This window comes from Megalobrama amblycephala, linkage group LG3, assembly GCF_018812025.1.
Source record: "Megalobrama amblycephala isolate DHTTF-2021 linkage group LG3, ASM1881202v1, whole genome shotgun sequence".
Classification (NCBI taxonomy): domain Eukaryota; kingdom Metazoa; phylum Chordata; class Actinopteri; order Cypriniformes; family Xenocyprididae; genus Megalobrama; species Megalobrama amblycephala.
Genome location: NC_063046.1, coordinates 27,394,126 through 27,404,479, shown reverse-complemented (window position 1 = coordinate 27,404,479; position 10,354 = coordinate 27,394,126).

Genomic DNA, 10,354 nt, shown 5'->3' with positions numbered 1-10,354 from the left:
TCCAGCTGTGTGGATGTCCATCAAACTCTAATGTTTTTTTATACTTCAAAAGAGGTAATGTAATTGACTTGACAGACTTTTGACATGTTGGTAAAAAATGGCAGCAACTTTCAATCAGCTGTACTTCACAATCAACTTTAGTGTAAGAAGTCATGCGTTGTGCACAATATGTGTTTAATTTTTTATGGTTTGATAAAGCAAGAATATATTTAAGCTCAATTTGTATCAGTGTACAGTTTTATTCTGTTTTTGTGTGGTGTTATTTTAAACACTAATTACGTTATGTTATAATATATTTCTCCTGCCCAACTGAACACAATAGAATAGACATTGTAGCATCAATAATGCCTGTTTTACATGAATTAAAGTTTGACACTTTTATTAAAATTACTATTATTTGCTTTAAAGCATCAAAATTGTTGTTTTTTTCAGTTCACATAGAAACAACATGAACAAGAACATAATGGTGATATTTAAAGGGTTAGTTCACCCAAAAATGAAAATAATGTAATTTATTACTCACCCTCATGTCGTTCCACACCCATAACCTTCGTTAATCTTCGGAATGCAAATTAAGATATTTTTGTTGAAACTGATGGCTCAGTGAGGCCTGCATAGCCAGCAATGACATTCTCTCTCTCAAGATCCATTAATGTACTAAAAACATATTTAAATCAGTTCATGTGAGTACAGTGGTTCAATATTAATATTATAAAGCGACGAGAATATTTTTGGTGCTCCAAAAAAAGTAAATAACGACTTATATAATGATGGCCGATTTCAAAACACTGCTTCATGCTTCGGAGCGTTACGAATCTTATGTGTCGAATCAGCTGTTCGGAGCGCCAAAGTCACGTGATTTTAGCAGTGTGGTGGTTTGACACGCGATCTGAATCATGATTTGACACAAAATATTCATAACGCTTCGAAGCTTCATGAAGCAGTGTTTTGAAATCGGCCAGTAGTTATTTTGTTTTTTTTGGCACTCCAAAAATATTCTCGTCGCTTTATAATATTAATATTGAACCACTGTACTCACATGAACCGATTTAAATATGTTTTTAGTACATTAAAGCCGGGGACACACCTAACGATTAGCTGAAACATTCTGAACACATACAGTATACCGATTGTTTCCTGCGACTGAAGCAGATTTAAATGGAATTTAAACACCAACTGTAATTGCAGACTGAACGCAACTGGCTCTGACTGGATGCGTTTGAGCGCGATCAGTCATAAGTATCAATTTACATTCATAATCGGCCTTACAATCGTTAAGTGTGTGCGCGGCTTAATGGATCTTGAGAGAGAAAATGTCATTGCTGTCTATGAGCTATGAGCTTCACTGAGCCATCGGATTTCAACAAAAATATCTTAATTTGTGTTCAGAAGATGAACGAAGGTCTTATGGGTGTGGAACGGCATGAGGGTGAGTAATAAATGACATTATTTTCATTTTTGGGTGAACTAACCCTTTAATTTAAGCATTTTTATATCAAAACAACTTATTCTTGTTCTGTTTGGTACATTAGTTCAGAGACTGATTGCATTTTGTGTGTCATAGTAAACATGAAAAAGCATTGTGATAAATTTGTTTTTTATACGATAGATTTTGTTTAAGGTGTTAAAAAAACATTATTATTTGACTTTTGTCAGCACACTCTGTTTAACATCAGAGTAATTCAGCTCTGCTGTTCTGCAAGGTAGAATAATGATAATCTTCCTCCATGCGATATGGTAAGTTAATAAAACTATTTTTAGCAGAGAAGACTTGGACAGTAGCCTCCATAGCACAGGCCTTGCAGACTCATCTGTCTGGTGAAAATGGCATAGAAAAGAGAGTTAATTATTTCCACCCAAACCCAAAATGCCTCTGTCTCTCTACAGATTGGCTTGTGATTTGCATGAGGATTTTGAGAAGCTTTTCAGTATGTTTGCCATGTCTGTCCTGGCTGTCTGTTTAAACAGTCCCCGCGTAATGAAGAAGAGACGATGGAAGGAGGAGGGAGGGAGGGAGGGAGGGAGGGAGGGAGGAGGGGAGGGAGGGAGGGAGAAAAGAGGAGGTGTGCTAAACCCTGGTTTCCCTCCTCAGCCCTTTTGGGATATGAAGGCCCCAGATGGTGTAGGGGTGTGAAAGTAGCATTGTGTGTGTGTGTGTCTGTTTATATGTAAGTGTGTGTCTGCCTGTCTGTCCGTCTGTCTGTATGTTCGTTCCGAAATCAGGGGCATCCTTAGTAAAAGAACCCGGCCCTAATGTCATCTGTGTGAAGCTTGTCTCTGTCTCTGAATGGAAACAAAGGCGAGTGGACACAACTCCCCCCTCCCCATCATCTTTGTCCCCGTTGCCCTCTGCAGCCCAGAGCCTGACACCCAGCACTGGGGGCTTTGATTAGCCAAGTGGAGACACTGGGGGGTCACACTACCCTCTGCCCTGATTAGCCTGCACTTGGCCACTGCTGACCCCTCCTTCCAAAGAGAATCATGTGAGGGACCTGGAGATATTGAGACGGGGCGTTTGGGAAGGAACATAATGCACCTTGACCTGTCTAGACTCTGCTGTAAAAAAATGGATAATGTGACCTTTTTCATGTTGTTGATGTAGTGTTTCTACCTTCTCTCTCTCTCTCTCTCTCTCTCTCTCTCTCTCTCTCTCTCTCTCTCGCTTTCTCTTATTTATTTATTTTTTAAAGATAACTAAGGTAAATAATTGCATCGTAGTTTTAGAGTTGTAGAAGTATTCAGTTTTAATCTGGGATCCTTTCCAGTGAAATTTTATTGACATGTTTGCGTCACAAATCAGAACAAAATGATAATTTTCCCCACATTGTGAGACGTCACATTTTCTGTAAGTATATTTTTTTCACCAAATTAACAATATTACTATTAATTTTTATTGCCTCTGTGTGTTTGGTGTTGATTATAAAAACAGTATTTTAGTTTAGGGTAAAGTTTTAAATCATCTTTACAAAAATGTCATATCAAATGCATTATATTTAGACAAATATATGGTAGCTGATGTAAATTGTACTCGACACAGTCTAGGTGTAACAACATCAATTATGCAAATTTTTTCTGTTATTTCCAGTATTGTTGTTGTTAACTGTGAAAAATATATTTATTACACTTGAGGTGGAATGTACCGAATCTTAAAACTACATCATTGTCCTTACTTTCTTGTATTATGCTGAGTCAAGGTCTCTGGTAAAATATGATGATTGTGTCTTTTGGGAGCTAGATACACAAAACCTGATGACAGGTGAAAAATTTGGTCACAGGAATATTGCATTTTCAAAATATTTCTGAAATGCTGGTATGAATGTTGTCTGTACGCAGTGGTTTTCCTTTCATTACGAATGGCTGTAGGCATAGTTTGCTCAGTGAAAGTGCAGGAAGTGCCGCTGTTGTTGTTCCTGTGCGGTGCCTGCACAGCTACTGCTTGCCATCATGCAGCAGTTTACTCAACAGATCTAGAGTCTGTGATAGTCCAGTGTCCTGTCAGGTGTGATTCTGATTGGATTAGATAAATCTGACCCTGGAACAGCCGTTCTAGAGGTGGTTTGTAGTAAAGGCGGAGTGGTGGGGGTTGTTATGGCGTACTCTGTGTGGCTGCTCCTGCCCCGCCCTCTAACCAGCCACTCAGAGCCAAGAAAATGGCAGCTGCAGCGAGCTGCCAAGAGAACACCGATTCTCCACCCACCCCTCCATTTCCCCAAACCCCCCACCCATCTTCCCCGCTCGCCTTTTCCCATGTTTTGTCACTTTTGAGGTAAAATGAACTGGAATCTTGTGTCTTTTTGCAGTCTGAATGTCTCAAGCCTTTCGCATTGACGCTATACGCCAGCTTATGCCCATATTTTGGAAAGTGCCCAGGTTTGTGTGTGAAGATGAAACGTTTCTCACCGCTAAAAAGAAACAGAACCAGAGGTTCTAACTCAATCATCCATATCCTCATGCATAGACACCTCTGCACACTTTATTCGCCACTGTGCGCAGCCATGAAGAATGTAATAGGAGTAATTTACCTTCATACGGGGGAGGCTTTAGTAAATGCATTTCATGGCAGTCAAAACGTCATGAATGTTTTAATGAATGCTGTCATATGTATGTCATTTGTGATGAATGGATGTAGTCAGGGTTTTTCGCTGCTGTACTACCACATGGCAGATGATTGAGAGTGGGGGAATCTGGATTGCTTGAGGAAAACATAGCCAGCGCATTTGCTCAGGTGTTTACAGTCAAAGCCTGCCATTCTTTGAGTAGGACTTTGATAGAACTTGTCAAGTGTACTGAAATTTAGAAATAAATAATATAAAACGTTTAGTTCTACTATTGACACCTGAGCATTTGTAGAATCTTCTGCAGCTTTTTCTCCTGCCTTGTTGTACCATTAATTCCTCAAGTATGCTTTTTATAAAGGTATTCTGATTGCATGTGCAGTGTAACAATGTGTTTCTAAATTTGTAGTCTTAAACATGTCATTTTCGATGGCTAGGGCAAAGCTTAACTCACTAAAGTGTCTAATTAAATCATTGTAACCAAGAAACAGTCTAAACAATGACCCAGTTTGTTTGCCTGTCTTGTGCTTGGCTTTGCCAGCACACCAGAGAGAGGCAGGGCAGGTCCACGAAGGATGTAATATTACTCCCCCTGATCATACTATAATGGAGCAGACACGTTGTCTTTGCCCTCTCTGATATTGACTCTCTCTGAATGTGTATGTGAGCATGTTAGGGGAATATGGCAAGGTTATTCTGTGGAAAACATGTGACCCTTCCTATTTCCAGCTTGAGTTGATGATAAAATGGTGCTCGACAGTTCAAATAAATAGATCATTGCATGTCGGACTAAAAATTACACACTGCATACTTGAATGCTGTATTTTCAGATGGTGTCATTGAATATGAAGCCTACATTTTTTGTATTCTGCATTAATATGTCTCACTGTTGTTGTTTTTGTGAATCTGTCTGTCACAGGATAGCAAATGGGAACCGAAATGTGTCTGCAGAGAAGAATGATACAGGTATTATTTTAGTATTTTTAATTTTATGTATATCTCTCTTTACTGCATTACTCTTTCCCTCACTTTTTTTTATAAAATACTGTTCTCTACTCTTACTTACTTTCTCTCACTGTTTCCATTATATTACGGAAGACAGAACAGCTTTTATATGATCAATACAGCTGTATCAGCAAATTATAAATATAACCATAATATTAGCAGTTTGGCATAAGTTAATAGTACAATAACTTCTAGTTGTTTTGACAAGTTGCACAAACTATCCACATATACATGAAATGTTAGACTTGTTCTCAATGTCAGACCTAATTGTTTAAGCTTGTTTATTTTGACAAATGTCTTCTTTAAATATAAAGCCCACTGTTTGTCATTTTTATTTTTATAAATATGATCTTTATGTATTATCCAAATAAATATATCAAGAATTGAGCCTCAACTTAGATTTTTACTATTTTACCTGTATTCTCAGTACTTTTATAATTACTTGATGGCACATCTATATGCCATATAAACATAGCTTCTTTTTAAAATAGACACAATTTACCACCACATTAATTGCAAATTAATTTAGTTGCACTGTCCTGGTTTTGCTTGTAGTGTAGGTGTATTTGTAAATAAAGAATCTACAGGCATTTTGTTTTCTTTTCTTTTTTTACCAACATTTTTTTTTTTTTTCATATCAGGAAGTAGCTAGCATACATCATTCACTTAATATTTGTAGACCTTTAAAGTGAATAGAATGTTTTAAGTGGTTATTTTGTCCTGCTCATAGTTAGTTAGTGGGAGTCACGGCCAATTATGTCTCTAAATGTCGTACAGTATAAGGTCAAAAGTCGCTGTGCTGTATTAAAAAGATGACAGTAACCATTCTGGAAAGGTCAACCACTCAGTTTGTTTCCAAAGGCGAAGTGCCACAGTGACGCCTTTGAGCTTTTGATTTACTTTATATTAGATTTAGGTAATGATATATCTCCAGTAAACTTCTACAACCAAATGCTTTCAGTTGTTCAGTAAGATTTTAAGTATGGCCTGTGGTCTTATTTGCAATAATGCCAGATTTTTAAGCTTTTGAGATGGTTAAATAGTTGTAATGTGTGGCTATTTTAATTATAATTTTGAAGTTGTGTACTTCTATAACCACTGAACACACACCTTACATGTAAAGAGGGCTCTTCAACCCTTTCTAGCACTCACAACAGCAAGTACACTACAGACACATCTACATCAGATTTTTGCATTGTGTTGGTGTTACTGTAATTGTTGTTTTTTATATATATATATATATATATATATATATATATATATATATATATATATATATATATATATATATATATATATATATATATATATATATTATATATATTATAATTTGTATATATATAATATATATGTCAGTCAAACTTTTCAAAAAATGTAAATGTTTTTGATAATTGTGATTATATTTTTACTAGTGGATGCAGGACACTATAGTTCATTTATGTAAGTGAGGATAGCAACTGTTACATATTATACCCAAACATTCTTCATACAGTGGACTACCAGTAAAATTGAAAAAAATTTGGAACAAAAAATCATTCAGACACTTTGACCTGACCATGTTTTGCTTAAGTGTTATCTGACATAATTAAGATTAATTTTTCTGACACAGTTTAACTCTGAGATCTTGTCATATTTTATGACTAGATAGATGGATAGATAGATAATATATTAAACAAAGATCGCATCCAAATTCATACAATATTTTTTTCTTAAGTGTGTTATGCTTAGTAAGTCTGCATTTATTTGAGCAAAATAGAGTAAAACGGTAATATTTAGAAATATTATTGCAATTTAAAATAACTGTTTTCTGTTTTAATATATTTTAGGTTAATTTATGCCATTACTCCAGTTTCCAGGGTCACATGATCCTTCATAAATCATTCTAATATGCTGATTTGGTGTTTAAGAAAACAGTTGTCCTGTGGTCAGTAAATTTTTTAAAGTAGTGTACTAGAAATTCTTATGAAATACAACAGCACAATTTTTATGTTATTCTTAATTGTTTTTCAATATGTATTCAGTTTGAAGAATTTGTACTGTTTTTATGATACCCATGAAGTTATTTTAAACTTCAGAGTTGTTAATATTCATTTTTTCACACGTCACACACCATGTTTTTGAAATCATGTGCACGTGCCAGTCTCTAAACTCAATGACTGCCACTTGTACCTTACAAGCTCGTTAAAATTAAAAGTTTTCTTTAAATTAGTGGTGGTATGTGTGTGTTTGTGTGTGTGACTTAAGGGCGAGACAGAGTGAGAAAAAGCAAGAGACTGGAGTTTCAATGCCTCTGCTTCCTTTTGTCCTCTGAGTTGACTTCTTAGGAGCCCATTGCCGGAGTTCCATACATGAGAGATCAAGAGTTACCAAGGTGCTCAGAAGATAGACACAGACACACACTCATTTCCTTTGCATGTCAGAGCCCTGCTGGGGTTTCAGTAGAGGTCACTGACACCACCAGTGAGCTTTCCCCTAAATGAAAAGCCAACCCCTGTGTATGTGTGTATTTGTGTGTGTGTTCCTTTCTGAAAACTCTAATATGTTAAACAAGAGGGTCCTACATTGGTTTAGTTATGATATAGTTCTAAAGTATGTTACAGTGTAACTGACTCCATCTTGTATCCATTTTCTCTCATTATGGAATAGAATCAAGATACATATTAGTCAGGTGATGTTCTGTGAAGTATTTCAAGGTAACTTGAATGGTCTTCCACTCGATCTCAGTGAAAATAAGCAGACTTGTTGTGTAGTTTCTGAGCTAAAGAAGTAGTTGTCTGTGTGCACCTGTAAACAACATTGATAAATTAGCATTGAGGTAAAATGGAATACCCTTTTCTTCAACTCATTCCCATCAACTAGCTGCAGCATTAACTTGTATTGTAACAAGATTAAAATATATTTGTCCTGCGGATTAGCATTCTTTGCCATCCCTTTCGTTCCTTTGCCGGACCGGTCTGCGTATGTGCAGCAGTCTTTTTGATCTGCGGTGCGTAGTAAGAACCCTGGCTTGGGTCTGGCCATCCGAGGGCCTGGTGTGAAATCGGCCTGATGTCATCCCTTTTGTCCTCCATTTGCATCCTTCACTCCTTTAATGACGTTTCCGAACCTTGCAGGCGCATTCCTCAGTGGTCCATAGGAAGCGTTTGGAGAACTCAGGGCAGAAAAGCACAGTGGGAGTGTTTGGAGTTTGGGGGGTTGAGGGTGTGTGGATCTTTTGTATGGAAAGCAGACGAGTAGACATCCGTATTCTGATATTTTCCCTCCACCTCGGGCTTTTCTGTTGTTTGTCTGAATTGCCATGATATCAGGCAAAGTTGAAATTTGATTGAAATTGTAAAATTTATTAGAAATGTAGGAACATTGCCATTAATGAAGCACTCTGTCATGGCCAGAAGTGTATAATCTTGATGTGTATCTTGATACAACAGTGTAAGTTTGGAGTACAGTTTACAATCGCTGACAATTACTTCCTTACTCTAGACTCTTCTGAGCATTATTCACTAATTTATACTTATACCCTCTGAGATATATATATAATATATAATATATAGCGTGTGTGTGTGTGAGAGAGAGAAAGGGAGAGGGAGAGAGAGTTAAATGTGGGTGTAAGGTGGAGAAAGCGAGAGCTGAAGGGGATGTGGGCAGGATTGGGGACTGTTCAGAGGAAATGAGCCACCTGCAGCCATGACAGGAGGTTTTGACCTTCATTTGGGGTTTCTTTCTCTCCCTCTCTGTTTCTAAATCTCTCTCTCCCTCTCTCTGTCTGTCTATCTCATTACTTTACTCACACACAAACACACATACTTTTGCTCTATAGAAAGCCAGTCAGGGACCTCTCCCCTCAACCATTGGGCATCACTTCCTCATACAAGGAGTGCTAGAAAAGAAATGTAGATGAGGCATTGTCATTGAGCAGGTCAGTGCATGGGAAATGCCAGTTGTCCGTGCCCCCCCTTCACCTCCCCCCAGAGGACAGGTAGCCTATGACCAGATGATTTTTTTTTTTTTTTACTGAAAATCATTTACATATTTTTAGAGAAAGTCAAGTTACTCTTTGAGTGACTCTCCTAACTGCTACTAAAAAGACAGTCTTTTGTATGTTTAAAAAGTTGTTTGGATGTAGTTGAGTCCTGTTGTCTCTCCTGCAGCCCCTTTGCAAACATTAGTTTTATTTGTCACATCCAACATTGTTACCTTGCTTTGTTGGTTTAAAAGCAAATTTTCTGATTTTATTTTTATTTTGTATGTAAAAATAAAATGATTTTTTTTTGGTCTGCTAATGTTCTAGAACATTGTATTAGGTCTACAAAGTTTGTATGAAGTTTGTTGGTCTGTTAATATTACAAGATATTAGGTGGCCTACAAAGTTTGAATAAAGTTTGTTAGCCTACTGCACATATATAAATAATAAAACTTGCATCTAACCAGATTTTGCTTTTACCCCAAACGCATTTGTTTCAAATTGTTTTTGTTTTTATTTAATAAAAAAAGTACCTTTCATAATTTCATTTAAATATTTTCTTTCTTTGTCTTCAAGTCTTACGGATTTTTTTTATTTTTTATTTTTTTTAGTTATTTTGCGTAACACTTTCGATCAAATCCAGGAGTTAAAAGGCTGATATGTGACCAGGGTATTATTTCGTCTGGTGGTTGAAGTTTATGGTTGTGACCTTTTATAATCATTTTAATTTTTGAGATTTGAATTAATTCTATTAATTGTTATTGCACATTTAAGTTCAATTTTAGCTTTCGGTTTAAATTTAGCACTTCAAGATTAACCGAAATTAGCTACAAATAAATAAATGTGTTTATTTAGCAGTTGTTTTCAATAAAGTTAACAATGACTGTTAATTAATACTTTTGTCAAAAGCAATGGTTCTTCCTATGATATTTTTGCAGGAATTAGGCTAATAAAGTTCGTGTTTTCTAAAAGCAGTAGTCATTATCTAAAAGCATTAGCTATTGTTTCTGTTCCATGTCTAAATACAACTAATAACTAGTCTAATTTGCATGTTGATATCTGCGTAACGGGTATTTATTTGGGAATATCATTTGTTTTTCCAGCTGAAAATAGGTTCACTCTTGAGTCCCAGTCTCCCCGAACGTCCTGTTCTTTATTTCGGTCCGGCAGATGCTCTTAATTTAACAGGTTCCGTATTTTTTTATAACTATAATAACGTATGTAAGTCTGGCGTATTTTTATAAGGCTATGAATAAGCATAACTCTGGGTTACAGAGGTTCCTTGTGTGAGCATTTCAGTAAGTGGGAAGCAAACCTGCAGATATATAGGCCT